This window comes from Lissotriton helveticus, chromosome 1_1 (assembly GCF_964261635.1).
Source record: "Lissotriton helveticus chromosome 1_1, aLisHel1.1, whole genome shotgun sequence".
Classification (NCBI taxonomy): domain Eukaryota; kingdom Metazoa; phylum Chordata; class Amphibia; order Caudata; family Salamandridae; genus Lissotriton; species Lissotriton helveticus.
In genome coordinates, this window is record NC_136057.1 from 74552447 (window position 1) to 74566453 (window position 14007).

Below are 14007 nucleotides of genomic sequence, written 5' to 3' on the forward strand. Positions count from 1 at the left end.
CGTCTGACCTTGCTTCACAAAATGTAAATATTCCAGTATTTAACCGACCATTGGAAGAGTTAGCTGTCTATGGCCTTCGTAGTGGGAGTTGTCTTTTTGGGGGGGCGACCATGGGGCCCGGCACCCTGACATTTTATTTTCCTGTTCCCATGTGCATTCCCTTGTGTTCCCCCTCGTCCTCCTTCCCTGATCATCTGCGGGATTTTCTGAGCCACATCACCTCTATCTAGAGGGGTTATTTCATTTATTGTTTTTCCTGTTATCAATGTTGTATCACAAGTTCTAGTTTACACAGTATCTTGAACTCTGCTGAATCAATAAACTTTCATACCTGTTATATGCTCATTGTATATGAAAAATCAATAAAGAATTGAGGTATATAAAATATACACAGGGAGTGGTGTCACTTAACATTTGACTTTGACAATTCAAAAGGAAGAGACATTACTGAATTTATAGACATGATCAGAACACATGCAATGTGATAAGATTGACAACCAAGTCTCACTAAAATAGACATTCAATGTAACATTCAACGGAACTGTGTGCAGTACTTATGGTGAAATATGAGAAACGTTTTGCCAACAAAATGTGGGACAGAGGGTCTGCTCTGTGCTGCGTAGTTACGTGTGAAGTTCTAGTTAATCCCCATAGTTTTGAAGAATGGGCCAGGTTTGAGTGAGACTTAAGACCAACCTCCAAATGTGTTAATGTAACTCGTGATGTGTGATTCTTGAGGGCTCTGATGTATGCACCTCCGAACTAATGTCACTGTCGAGGCACTCAAGGCTGCTTGCATGACAATGCTACAAAGAGATGACAAATTCAATGTTCAAAGGTGAATTGATGGCAAGTGCTGTATGATATAGGAGCCTCTGTGAAGGAGTAGAATATTGTAGAGTATTGAAATGCCCCTCCCCTGTTCTTCATACCAGTAATACCCACTCATTTTTATGATACAATGCAAAGTGTGTGAGAAATTTGTGGTCTGGTTCATATTTGATATCTCTATCTTAGGAATTAATTCTTTCAAAGATAAATAGCTTTATTGTTTGTCAGTGAATCTTTGTTGAGAGAGGGAGGTGGTTACTGTAAACAAAATAACAAAGCCTGGAAGAGGCCGCTATCTTGATAATTTAGGAGACAGTTGTACTCTTAAATCAGAAACTCGAAACCTAATTAGTGCCTACATTTCAGTCTTGTGCGAGGATATAAAACCGTATCAAATTTAAGAAATAAGCCACATTCAGAGAAAATTAGAAATAAGCTGTTCCTTTCATTCCTGCCAAGTACCATGCATCAGGCGCTAGACTAACGCATTTCAGTGTGGTGGTCCGCATCACCGCACTGAAATGTGAAGTCACGCATAAAGCGCCTGTGCCAGTCAAGCGCCGTGGATTGAGTGGGGGCTGGTCTTAAAATAATACTAGTGTTAGTGGGCCAGGCAGGCAGCCCGCGCTATTCAGAAGACTGCTTGGGAGCTGGGCTCTGAGCTGCCTGCTTGCTACAATGTACAGACTGGTTCGAATCACTGCGCAGTAACGCGGCTTACTTTCACTTGTCATGGGCTGCCTCCCGTGACACGTGGTCTCTGCTGCTGGTGCGGTAATGAAACTCGGCGGCTCGCTGCATTGCGATTGACCAACTCTCAGCCGTCTCACCACATCCCCGGGCGGCGGCGGAGTCACTTAGAACATTCGGACTGACTGCAGTTGATGGAGTGGTTAGTTCGAGCTCCCAGATCACTGGGACCCATGACTGTGAAGTTGAGTCCACTACGCGAGAGAGGGAAGCCAGGCGGCAGGCATCAAGTGAAATGCAGCTGCTCTTGAGCTGGCCACCACTGAATTAATTTCAAGTAAGTGTTTGCTTAACCCTGCTAGGAGTCAGTGAGGGCCATAAAATAACAATTGTTGCAAGTAACCAATTTTCAAATCTGTGCTTGACTTGCCTTCTGACCTCCATGTGCCACACACACACAAGTCACACCCACACTTGCAGTCAAACACAAACTTGCACCTAGCGGCCAGTCAGTGACACACACACACAAAATGTACGGCACAACACCTTTCTCAGGCCGGCTGATTTAACATGATTTCTCTGGCCTGAACGCTCACTTGACACTGTTTACTAATGCCACTACACCTGATCTATCATCTTCCACATAATTGCCCAGTGGCTCCACGAGCCTGTGACTAAGGGGGTTATTAGGATGGCGTGCTGACCTGGGTCTGCCAGCCATCCCTGCGGTTTTGGGACCGGCAGCCAGACCTGCGGCGGTCCCGCACCGCAAATTAGTTTGCGACCGCCACCATGGCGGTTGCATTCCTCAATTTAACATTGCGGCGGGTGCTGCTTACAGCAGTACCCACCGCGATGTTAAAATCGCATTTCTAACATTTCCCTGCACCACATTGCAGGCACCACACGGTGCCTGGCACCAGGTGCAGCGAAATGTAGGGGGGTACTATAGATACCCCCAAGTGCACCCCACCTCCCCCAGATACACGGGGGGCCCTCAACGGGCCCCTAGACCCAATCCCTGATGCCGCCATGGGAAGGCCTTTAATTTCCCACATCCTAATATGGTGGACGGTGCCTGATAGGCACTGCCACCATATTAGTGCCCCTGCTCCGTCTGCCAGACAATTGTGATGACTGCTACCGGCAGAAATGCAGCGGACGGACTTTCCGTCCACTACGGTACCCACCGCCATCCTAATTTGGTGGTGGGTAAATCAACATTTGAAGGCGGAAGGATCGCCACCGCCGTCCCGGAGGTGGCGATCCTCCCGCCAGCATAATGAGCCTCTAAGTGTGTGCTTCAAAGAGCCTGAGGCTGCCTCGACCAAAATGCCTGGGGTGCATGCTACTGATCCAGTCTGCCCCCCCCCCCCCTTAGTTTTCACTTGACTTTATCCTGGTGAGCCAACAGCAAAATTGTGCTTTACTTGGGTGAGGATAGGAAATTAAATTCAGCGCTCTCAAGAGGCTGGTAGGTGTCTCTCGAAGGTAGTGCCCATGTTTGTGAGGCAGCTCATACCCGGATGTATACGTGTGGTACATGAATGCTAGCTAAACTAAAGTGCAGCAAAAATACACCAATTATTGGAGCATGTGGATGGAAAATAGAACAGGTAGTTTATTTTGTATATTTACTAATTCGTGCTGAGCTGCCTCGAGTTGAACTAGCCATTCCTTGAAATACTTCGAAACAACTGTGTAATTGTTGAGGAAGACTCATTTATAAAATTATAAACACTACAGCGCACTAGCTGTTGGCTATGCCTGAGACTTCTCTGTGCCTCAGCCTGAGGCTTAATGCGTTTCAAGTGCTTTGCAGCAGTTTGAAAGATTTTTTTTTTGCTCAAATTTAATTTAATTAAATATGTTTCCCTCGTCTTCATTGCTTGATTTTTTCTCTCGAAAAAAGTGTCACTCATTTGTCATTGAAATGGACTCATAATCACACTGAAATTATGAAAATGTCACACATAGCAATATGAAACCTTGGCAGCTATGTTCTTTAATTGTCGCTTTGACACATGACCTATGCTGCATTGTCACTGATCTGGTGTTTAAAACTCCATGGTATTTTCCTCTGTTTACTTTCCTACGTATCACGCTGTGGATTTGAAAAAAACTGCAAATAAAGAAGTAAAAAAAATTAATACGCTGTCCAGTTTAATTACAAAACGAACCAAAATACTTATATATTCATTGAAATACTGATATATTCATTGAAGTTCAGATATATTCATTGAAATACGGACTGTCGCTTCCAGTTGTCACCTTTCTGTAAATATTCTTAAGTCCTTTACTTCAGTGTTTGGAAGATGCTCATCTGAAGTAAAGCTACAAATACTTTTTTACAGCAGCAACCAAGTGTGAGGTCCTGTACATCAACTGTCTGACCCTTAAAAACATTCACGTCTGTGACATCTGAAATCCCAGGTCTTTACAGGTATAAGTGCTTGTTTGTGTGAAATGTATGTTCGAGGCATGTGGGCTGCTGAATTCATATCTATAGCATAGATCGCCGCCTAGTGTTGGGTCCAGATGATTGCACATTGTTGTCCTTGAAGAGTCTTCGAAGTATCACGAGATAGGTGGCTCCTCCCCTGGACTACAGTGCGCATGGGCATCGACTCCATCCTCAGATTGTTTTTTTCCGCCATTGGGTTCGGATGTAATTTCGTTATCTCCAGTCGGAATCGACACAAACTTTTTTAGAGGCCAAAAGGCCTTTTTCGAACCGTCGGTATTGTTTGCGTTCGGTCCCCGGTTCGCTTCCAACTTAGTTCGAGTCAGATATCCAGGGAGTCGTTTGACTCTTCGGTGATCGAGGCCCAGTCGACGCAGCAAGACTTTCGACGGCATGGAACGGAGTCCGTTCAAGAAATGTCCCGTGTGTGGATCGAAGTATCCACACATTGACGTCCATCCAGTGTGCAATAAGTGCCTGTCGCCGGACCACGACGAAGCCAGCTGTATGGCCTGTTCCAGGTTTCGTTCGAAAAAGACGATTCGGCGCGTGGCGCGCCTCGAGGCCCGGCGCTCGGCCCCAGCACCGGTGGACATCTTCGACGACGAAGAAGCAGATGGACAACAGGTTCAGATACAGATTTCGCCTCCAACGGTGGACATCGAATGCGACTACGAAGCGGATGTCGGAGGCCAAGACGTAGAAGTCGTCGACGAGGTAGGAGACGACGACGAGGCCTATGGGGCCATGGAAGATAGCTCAGAGGAAGAGCTATGCCCCGTTCGAACAATTACAAAGGCTCAGGTCGAGGGATCGCCACATGGCCTTACCCAAGACCCCATACCTGCCTCCACAGCCTCGCCTTCTGGCCCGGCTACGGACACTTCGGCGGAGCCGCCATTGTCGAAAACGAAACTGAAACTGAAACCATCGGTATCGACAAAAACAAAGATGGTCGAAGCGCCATCGAAACTGAAGACATCTGCTCCCACGTCGACGCCATCGTCTTCCGAGGTGCCGGGGCACTCGAAGTCGAAGACAGCCATCGACCCGGTCAAGGTGCCGAAGTTGGTCAAGGTCGTCGAGCCGAAAACGAAGAAGGCCGTAGACTCGGAGTCCAGCAAGGTCGTCGAGCCGAAAACTAAGAAGGCCGCCGACTCAGAGTCAAGCAAGGTCGTCGAGCCGAGGTCCAAAAAGGCCGTCGAGCCGAAGTCAGGCAAGGGCGTCGAGCCGAAGACTAGGACCCCGACGCCAGTGGTCAAGGCCGCCGATCTAAAACCGTCGGCGTCGACGTGTTCTGCCATGGACAGCGATCGTAGCGCCCCGAAGCAGGATGCTCCTACGCCTCGAGCTGAAAAGCCAAAGTCATCGACACTCGGGTCCTCCCCTGGGGGTGGACTGAGGTCAACTGCCGGGTCGACGAAACCATCCGCTTCCTTCACGAAGCAGGTCTCGGACTCCCTCAAGCGTCTTAGGGACAAGGCTTCAGCGTCGGAACCAAAGACGCCTTCCACCCCGAAGCAAGCTGTCACAACGCCAAAGACTTCGGCGCCGCTACTCTTCACGTTGCCGCCAAAGGTGGCGCCGAAGGCCTTCGCACCACGGTCGGTGCCCAAGGACTCTGTGGTATCGAAGCCAACTCCCCCGGCTGGGGGTTTGAAGCATCGACCACCCTTACTGGAGGAGCAGTCGGAGCACTTCATCGATGCCGACACCGGGAAGCTTATGCTTTACAAGAGGAAAATCACGGCATCGCAGCCTTTGGAGTCATATACTATTCCTATGAAGCGCAAAAGGCCTGCTCCAGAATCCCAGGTCTTGGTCGAACCAATCCTTCCTCAGACCACAAGAATTGCAACACCCTCACCCACTTACTCTGATGGAGAGGATGCAGGGGAGCAGGATGAAGAATACAATTTTCCTGCCAACACGGAGCCTGATGAACAACAGGACTCGTGGGTGGAGGCAGGTGACCAAGGGGATCAGCACACCGTCCATGACCCTCAGGTGTACGCCTTCAAGACCTCTCCCACTGAGGATTCTGCGGCATTTAATGCCTTGATTGAGAGGGCAGCTAAAAACCACGACGTGGAAATGCATGCTGACCCTGTGGACGTTGAATTCCTCTTTAACACTTTCTCATCTGCTGAGAAGACTGTAAAGACTCTTCCAATGCTGAAGGGGGTCCTTAAGCATGCTGCGGACATTTTCAAGGAACCCACACGGTCAAGGGTAGTCAACCCTAGAATCGAGAAAAAATACAGACCGGCACCTGGCGATCCTACCTACATCAAGGGCCAGTTGCCATTGGACTCTTTGGTGGTTTCTAATGCACGCAAGAGGGCGAATTTGCAGACCACCGGTGAAGCTCCTCCCCCAGACAAAGAATCTAAAGTGCTGGAGGCATCAGGGAAAAGAGTAGCACCTCAGGCGGCCAATATCTGGCGTATCTCTAACACGAAGGCACTCTTGGCTAGATACGACAGGGCACACTACGACACACTAGAGACCCTGTTGCAGCATCTACCTGATCAATACAAGGAAGCAGGGGAGATGCTTATCCAGGAAGGGAAGCTCATCTCGAACGCTTCCATCAAATGTGCACTAGATGTTGCGGACACTGCTGCCATGGCAATTAACACCAGTGTGATGCTGATACGTCAAGCATGGCTTAGGATCTCCGGGTTTAAGCCGGAGATACAAACTACCATCCTTAACCAGCCGGTTAACCCTGACAGATTATTTGATCCTGAGGTGGATACCACCCTGGAAAAAATAAAAAAGGATACAGAGACTGCAAAGTCCATGGGGGCACTCCAGTCCCAGCAGTTTCGGAGAAGCACTTTTCGTCGCTCAGGCAATAGAGGTGTTACCAGAGGCCAGATGTCCCAGCAAACACAGTTCAATAAAGGTGGGGCGCAAACATCTTACACCAAGCAGAGTAGAGGAGGTTACCGGGGCAACAGCACCAAGGGCAGAGGCAGGGGCAACAACAACTCCCGTTCCTCCGCCTCCAACAAACAGTGACGCCCTGTCACTGCCCCCCGACCATTCCACACCTGTCGGGGGGAGACTCCAGCAGTTCCTGCCAGTCTGGAAATCCATCACCACAGACAGGTGGGTCAGGAAACCTATCCAGTTCGGCTATTGTTTGGAGCGAACATCCACTCCACCCAACATACCACCAAAACACTGTCCTATGTCAGCAGAGCATTTGCACTTATTGCAGCAGGAGGTTCTTGTCATGCTGCAAAAAGGCGCAATAGAGCTCGTGCCAGTGGAGGAAGAAGGCACAGGAGTGTATTCCCTGTACTTCTTAATCCCAAAGAAGGACGGGTCCCTCAGACCTATTCTGGACCTCAGGCCTCTGAACCAGTACATTCTCTCAGAACACTTCCACATGCTAACACTGCAGCAGGTTCTCCCATTGCTCAATCAGGGAGACTTCCTGCAACCTTGGATCTCAGGGATGCTTACTTTCACATCCCACTCCATCCATCCCACAGGAAATACCTCAGGTTCACCATTCAGAATCGGCATTACCAATTCAAGGTGCTTCCTTTCGGGGTGACCACAGCCCCCAGGGTGTTCACGAAATGTCTGGCGACAGTGGCGGCTCACCTCAGGAGACAAAACGTCCATGTTTATCCTTATCTGGACGACTGGCTGGTTCAGGCAAAGTCAGCCCAGCAGTGCGCCGCCGATATGTCCCACACCATTCACCTTCTTCACGGTCTGGGCTTCTCACTAAACTATCCGAAATCGCACCTTCAGCCAGCCTATGTGCGGCAGTATCTGGGCGCGACGATAGATACTTTGGCAGCCACGGCTCAGCCAAATTCAGCGACGATCGACAGCATCCAGTCGCTAATCCAAAAGTTCAGACCGCAACACTCTCTTCCAGCGAGAGTGTTCATGCAGTTGATAGGCATGATGGCCTCCTGCATCTTCATATTCCCGCACGCGAGGTTGCATATGCGTCCGCTCAAAGAATGCTTGGCACATCAGTGGACTCAGGCTCAAGGACAGTTGAACGACCTAGTGTTGGTGACCGGTCGGGCATACAACTCTCTGCATTGGTGGAATCCACACAACCTTTGCAAGGGCCGACCGTTCCAAGAGCCTGTGCCACAGATTATCCTGACGACGGACGCATCTTTCCAGGGATGGGGAGCTCATATGCTCCATTACACGGTGCAGGGACTATGGACGACGCAGCAAAAGAAGATGCACATCAACTACCTGGAACTGATGGCAATCTTCATGGCACTCAAGTCCTTCAAAGTACATCTGTGCAACAAAGTCGTGTTGATCCGGACGGACAACATGACAGCCTTGTACTACATTCAGAAGCAGGGAGGGACGCACTCTCCACAGTTGTCTCATCTGGCTCAGAGCATGTGGAAGTGGGCCATTCAGAGGAACATCTTCCTCATGGCGGAACACCTCCCGGGCAAGGACAATCAGATGGCGGATCTGCTCAGCAGGTACAGCCACCAAATGCACGAGTGGGAGTTACATCCATCAGTACTCCGCCCGTACTTCCAGCAGTGGGGTCATCCAGAGATAGACCTGTTTGCCACAAGGGAAAACGCAAAATGCCAAAGCTTTGCCGCCAGGTTCCCTCACCCACAGTCGCAGGGCAATGCGATACGGATGAACTGGTCAGGCAAATTTGCATACGCTTTTCCCCCAGCACCTCTCATTCCGCTGGTGGCAAGAAAGCTAAAGCAGCACTCGATGACACTCATCCTGGTTGCTCTAATGTGGGCACGCCAACCATGGTACACCACGTTTCTCGAACTCTCCGTGGTACCGCATCAAAGGCTGCACCTCGCACCTAGGCTCTTGACGCAGAACCATGGCGACATTCAGCATCCAGATCTGCAACAGCTCAATCTGGCGATCTGGCTCCTGAGGTCTTAGAATTTGGCTACCATGATTTGCCTCCTGAATGCATGGACATCATCCGGGAGGCAAGAAAGCCCACTACCAGAGCTTGCTATGCAGCGAAATGGAAGCGGTTTGTCATTTACTGTACAGAACACAACATCAACCCGCTACATGCATCCATTCCTAATATCATCTGCTATTTGTTACATCTTTACAAATGCAATCTAGCATATGCTTCCATTCGGATACACTTATCCGCCATAGCGGCTTATCTCCAAAACAGGCAGCATCTCTCTGTTTTCAGGGTGCCTGCCATTAAAGCCTTCCTAGAACGGCTGAAGCGGGTCATCCCTCCCAGGACCCCGCCAGCTCCTGTGTGGAACCTCAACGTGGTCCTCACAAGGTTGATGGGCCCACCTTTTGAGCCTCTACATTCCTGTGAGAATCAGTTCTTAACATGGAAAGTGGCCTTTCTCATTGCCATTACATCTCTACGGCGTGTTAGCGAGCTACAGGCACTCACTGTACAAGAGCCATTTATTCAAATTCATTCCAACAGGGTGGTGCTGCGCACTAACCCTAAATTCCTTCCTAAGGTGGTTTCGCAGTTTCATGTCAACCAAACCATCGAACTGCCCGCATTCTTTCAGAACCCTGAGACAGTAGCAGAAAGAATGCTCCACACTCTTGATGTCAAAAGAGCGTTGATGTACTAGATTGATAGAACCAAGGACTTTAGAAAGACACAACAGCTCTTTGTTGCCTTCTCAGCCCAGCACAAAGGCAACCCCTTTTCCAAAGCAGGTATAGCCAGGTGGTTCGTTAAGTGTATTCAGATTTGCTATCACAAGGCTAAGCGCACTTTAACGGTCCCCCCCAGAGCCCACTCCACCCGCAAGTTGGGGGCCTCCATGGCGTTCCTGGGTAATATTCCTTTGGAAGATATTTGTAGAGCAGCCACATGGTCTACACCACATACATTTACTAAACATTACTGTGTAGATGTGCACTCCAAACAGCAGGCAGCTGTAGGACAGGCTGTTCTTAAAACACTTTTTCAGACTTCTGCAGCTGGCACAGGCGGCCGCCGTTAATGGAGGGACTGCTATGTATTCTATGCTATAGATATGAATTCAGCAGCCTACATGCCTCGAACTGAATATGCTACTTACCAGTATGCATCTGTTCTTGGCATGTAGGGCTGCTGACATTCATATCACCCGCCCTCCTCCCCGGCGCCTGTAGCGGCTGCAGACTTTCTTGCATTTACTCTTAGGCATGGCCATTGTTTACACTATTACACTCCATCTTTGCCACAATGGCTAAAAACAATCTGAGGATGGAGTCGATGCCCATGCGCACTGTAGTCCAGGGGAGGAGCCACCTATCTCGTGATACTTCGAAGACTCTTCCAGGACAACAATGTGCAATCATCCGGACCCAACACTAGTCGGCGATCTATGCTATAGATATGAATGTCAGCAGCCCTACATGCCAAGAACAGATGCATACTGGTAAGTAGCATATTCATTACTGCTGGAGCTTGGAGGTAGCGGTTCCATCTGCGGCCACCAGAGGGCGCTCCTCGCCTGCTGATGAAACCACTGAGCACACATTGGATGAAAGGGAGAAGGGTTTCCTCTTCCAGGTCAGCGGCGGCAGAGACATCACCAGCAGCGGTGCTGACATCACTTCCTCCATGTGCTCTGTATCCAGCCTGCTGCAGAGGAGGAAGGAGCCCTGAATGTCTGGTCGGCAGTTACCTTCATCTTCAGACCCCCCCCATCAGACCCCTGATCTGCCCCTGCCCCCCCTCAGACCCCCAAATCTGCACGTGCTCCCCCTCACCATCCCCCAGATCTGACCCCTCCTTCCCCCAGCCCCCAGCCCCAGGAGGAGGAGAGAGCCTGGACATGTCTACACAGGTCTCTGCTCAGGTAGGAGATTGTCAGCACCTTCTGCTGCGTTTGTAGAAATAGACTGAATAATCCTGGAGTGAATCTCTGCAGGAGCCGGGCTGAGCTGTGCTCTTCTATCCGGGGCCCCTGGGGCTGAGCTGGGCTTTTCTATCCGGGGGCCCCTGGGGCTGAGCTGGGCTCTTCTATCCGGGGGTCCTGGGGCTGAGCTGGGCTCTTCTATCCGAGGGCCCTGGGGCTGAGCTGGGCTCTTCTATCCGGGGGCCCTGGGGCTGAGCTGGGCTCTTCTATCCTGGGCCCCTGGGGCAGAGCTGGGCTCTTCTATCCTGGGCCCCTGGGGCTGAGCTGGGCTCTTCTATCGGGGCCCTGGGGCTGAGCTGGGCTCTTCTCTCCGGGGGCCCTGGGGCTGAGCTGGGCTCTTCTATCCTGGGGCCCCTGGAGCAGGGCTGGGCTCTTCTATCCGGGGGCCCCTGGGGCTTCAGCTGGGATCTTCTATCTGGGGCCCCTGGAGCTGAGCTGGGCTCTTCTATCCAGGGGCTGAGCTGGGCTCTTCTATCCAGGGACCCCTAGGGATGAGCTGGGCTCTTCTATCCGGGGGGCCCTGGGGCTGAGCTGGGCTCTTTTATCCGGGGGCCCCTGGGGCTGAGCTGGGCTCTTCTATCTGGAGGGCCCTGGGGCTGAGCTGGGCTCTTCTATCCGGGGGCCCCTGGGCGGCTGAGCTGGGCTCTTCTATCCGGGGGCCCCTGGGCGGCTGAGCTGGGCTCTTCTATCCGGGGGCCTCTGGGGCTGAGCTGGGCTCTTTTATCCGGGACCCTGAGGCTGAGCTGGGCTCTTCTATCCGGGGGCCCTGGGGCGGAGCTGGGCTCTTCTATCCGGGGGCCCCTGGGGCTGAGCTGGGCTAGTCAATCCAGGGGCGCTGGGGCTGAGCTGGGCTCTTCTATCCGGGGCCCCTGGTGCTGAGCTGGGCTCTTCTATCCGGGGCCCCTGGGCTGAGCTGGGCTCTTCTATCCGGGGCCCCAGTGGCTAAGCCGGACTCTTCTATCCGGGGGCCCCTGGGGCTGAGCTGGGCTCTTCTATCCAGGGGCACCTGGGGCTGAGCTGGGCTCTTCTATCCAGGGGCCAGTGGGGCTGAGCTGGGCTCTTCTATCCGGGCCCCTGGGGCTGAGTTGGGCTCTTCTATCCGAGGGACCTGGGGGCCTTCCTTCCGGCCCTGGGGGTGTTTGTGGGCATCATTTGTGTTAAAGAGGGGATCCTTGCACTGTTGCACTGCATCTTACTGCACTGTGAGGAAACTGTACACACTACTCTCCATTTTACTGCACTGTGAGGAAACTGTGCACACTACTCTCCATTTTACTGCACTGTGAGGAAACTGTGCACACTACTCTCCATCTTACTGCACTGTGAGGGATCCGAGCATGCTGCTCTACATACTACTGCACTGTGAGGAATCAGTGCCACTGCACTGATCTGTACTGCACTCTCCATGCATTCTACACCACATCCCACTGCACTGTGAGACACCTGTGCATGCTGCACTGATTTTTACTGCATTGAGGAATCTGTGCACACTGCTTTTATTACACTTTAAGAAATATGTGCCTGCTGCACTGCATCTTACTAGATTTTAAGAAATATGTGCACGCTGCACTGCATCATACTGCAATGTGAGAGATCTGTGCACACTGTTCTGCATCTTACTGCACTATAAGAAATCTGTGCATGCTGCACTGCATCACACTGCAATGTGAGGAATCTGTGCATGCTGCACTGCATCTAACTGCACAATAAGAAATCTGAGCACGCTGCACTGCATCATACTACAATATGAGGCATCTGTGCACACTGTTCTGCGTCTTACTGCACTATAAGAAATCTGTGCACGCTGCACTGCATCATACTACAATATGAGGGATCTGTGCACACTGCACTGCATCTTACTGCACTATAAGAAATTGTGCATGCTGAACCGCATCATACTGCAATGTGAGGAATCTGTGCACACTGTTCTGCATCTTACTACTCTTTAAGAAATCTGTGCACGCTGCACTGCATCATACTACAATATGAGGGATCTGTGCACACTGTACTTCATTTACTACACTGAGTAATATGTTCACACCACACTGTTTTTTCTGTGTGACGGCTATATATGGACTGCACTGCTTTTTGTTGTACTGATGAATCTGTGCACACTGCACTGCTTTTTACTATGCTCTGTGTACACACTTCATTACTTGTAAGTGACTATGATAAAGCATTGCATGCTGCTATTTACTGCACTATGAGCAATATGTGCACACTGCGCTACTGTTTGCTACACCTTGAGAAATAATGGGACGCCGCACGGCTTTTTACTACTCAAGGAGAAATCTGTGTACACTTCAGTGATGTTTACTGTACTCGGGAATCTGTACACACAACGCTGCTGTATGAAAAATATGTGCACAATGGATTGTGCATTCTGAACTGCTGTTTAAAACACTTTGAAAAATCTTTTACCACTACTGTGCCCCTGAACTAAGTGCCAAGATTCTCACAAACATTTTTAATACTACAAGGGATCTCATCTTTCCTACTAGTTGGGCCAAGTGCACGATAGTACCGATCTTTAAAAAAGGACAGAGGACAGACCCGGCCTGTTATAGGCCAATCTCTCTCATTGATTCCAGTGTTAAAATCTTGGGAAGAGTCCTTTTAGGAAGACTGACTCAGCTTTTAGAAGGGAAGGGTGTCCTATCAAACGCACAATACGGTTTTAGAGCCAAAAGAGGAACCTTAGACCAGTGCCTAAACCTAGAATTGATCATAAATAAATACGCAATCGCCAAGGGGGGTTCTCTGTACATGGCCTTTATGGACCTCTCCTCAGCCTTTGACCTGGTCAACAGGGCTAAGCTGTGGAGGACCCTTTTGACCATGGGCATTGACCCCCCTTTGGTTGGATACCTGGCTGAGTTACATAGGGACCTCATGACCTCGGTCAGAGTGACTGGGGAAGGGAGATGCACTTGCCACTTTAAGTCAGAGAGGGGGGTTAGGCAAGGGTGTATCCTTGCCCCCCTCCTCTTTTCTCTTTACATAAACGATCTCGAGGTAGTCTTGGCAGCATCCCACACCGATATCCCGCGTGCAGGTGAGACAAAGATACCTGTCCTCCTGTACGCGGACGACGCAGTCCTTTTGGCACGCTCCGGAGTGGCACTTAATAAA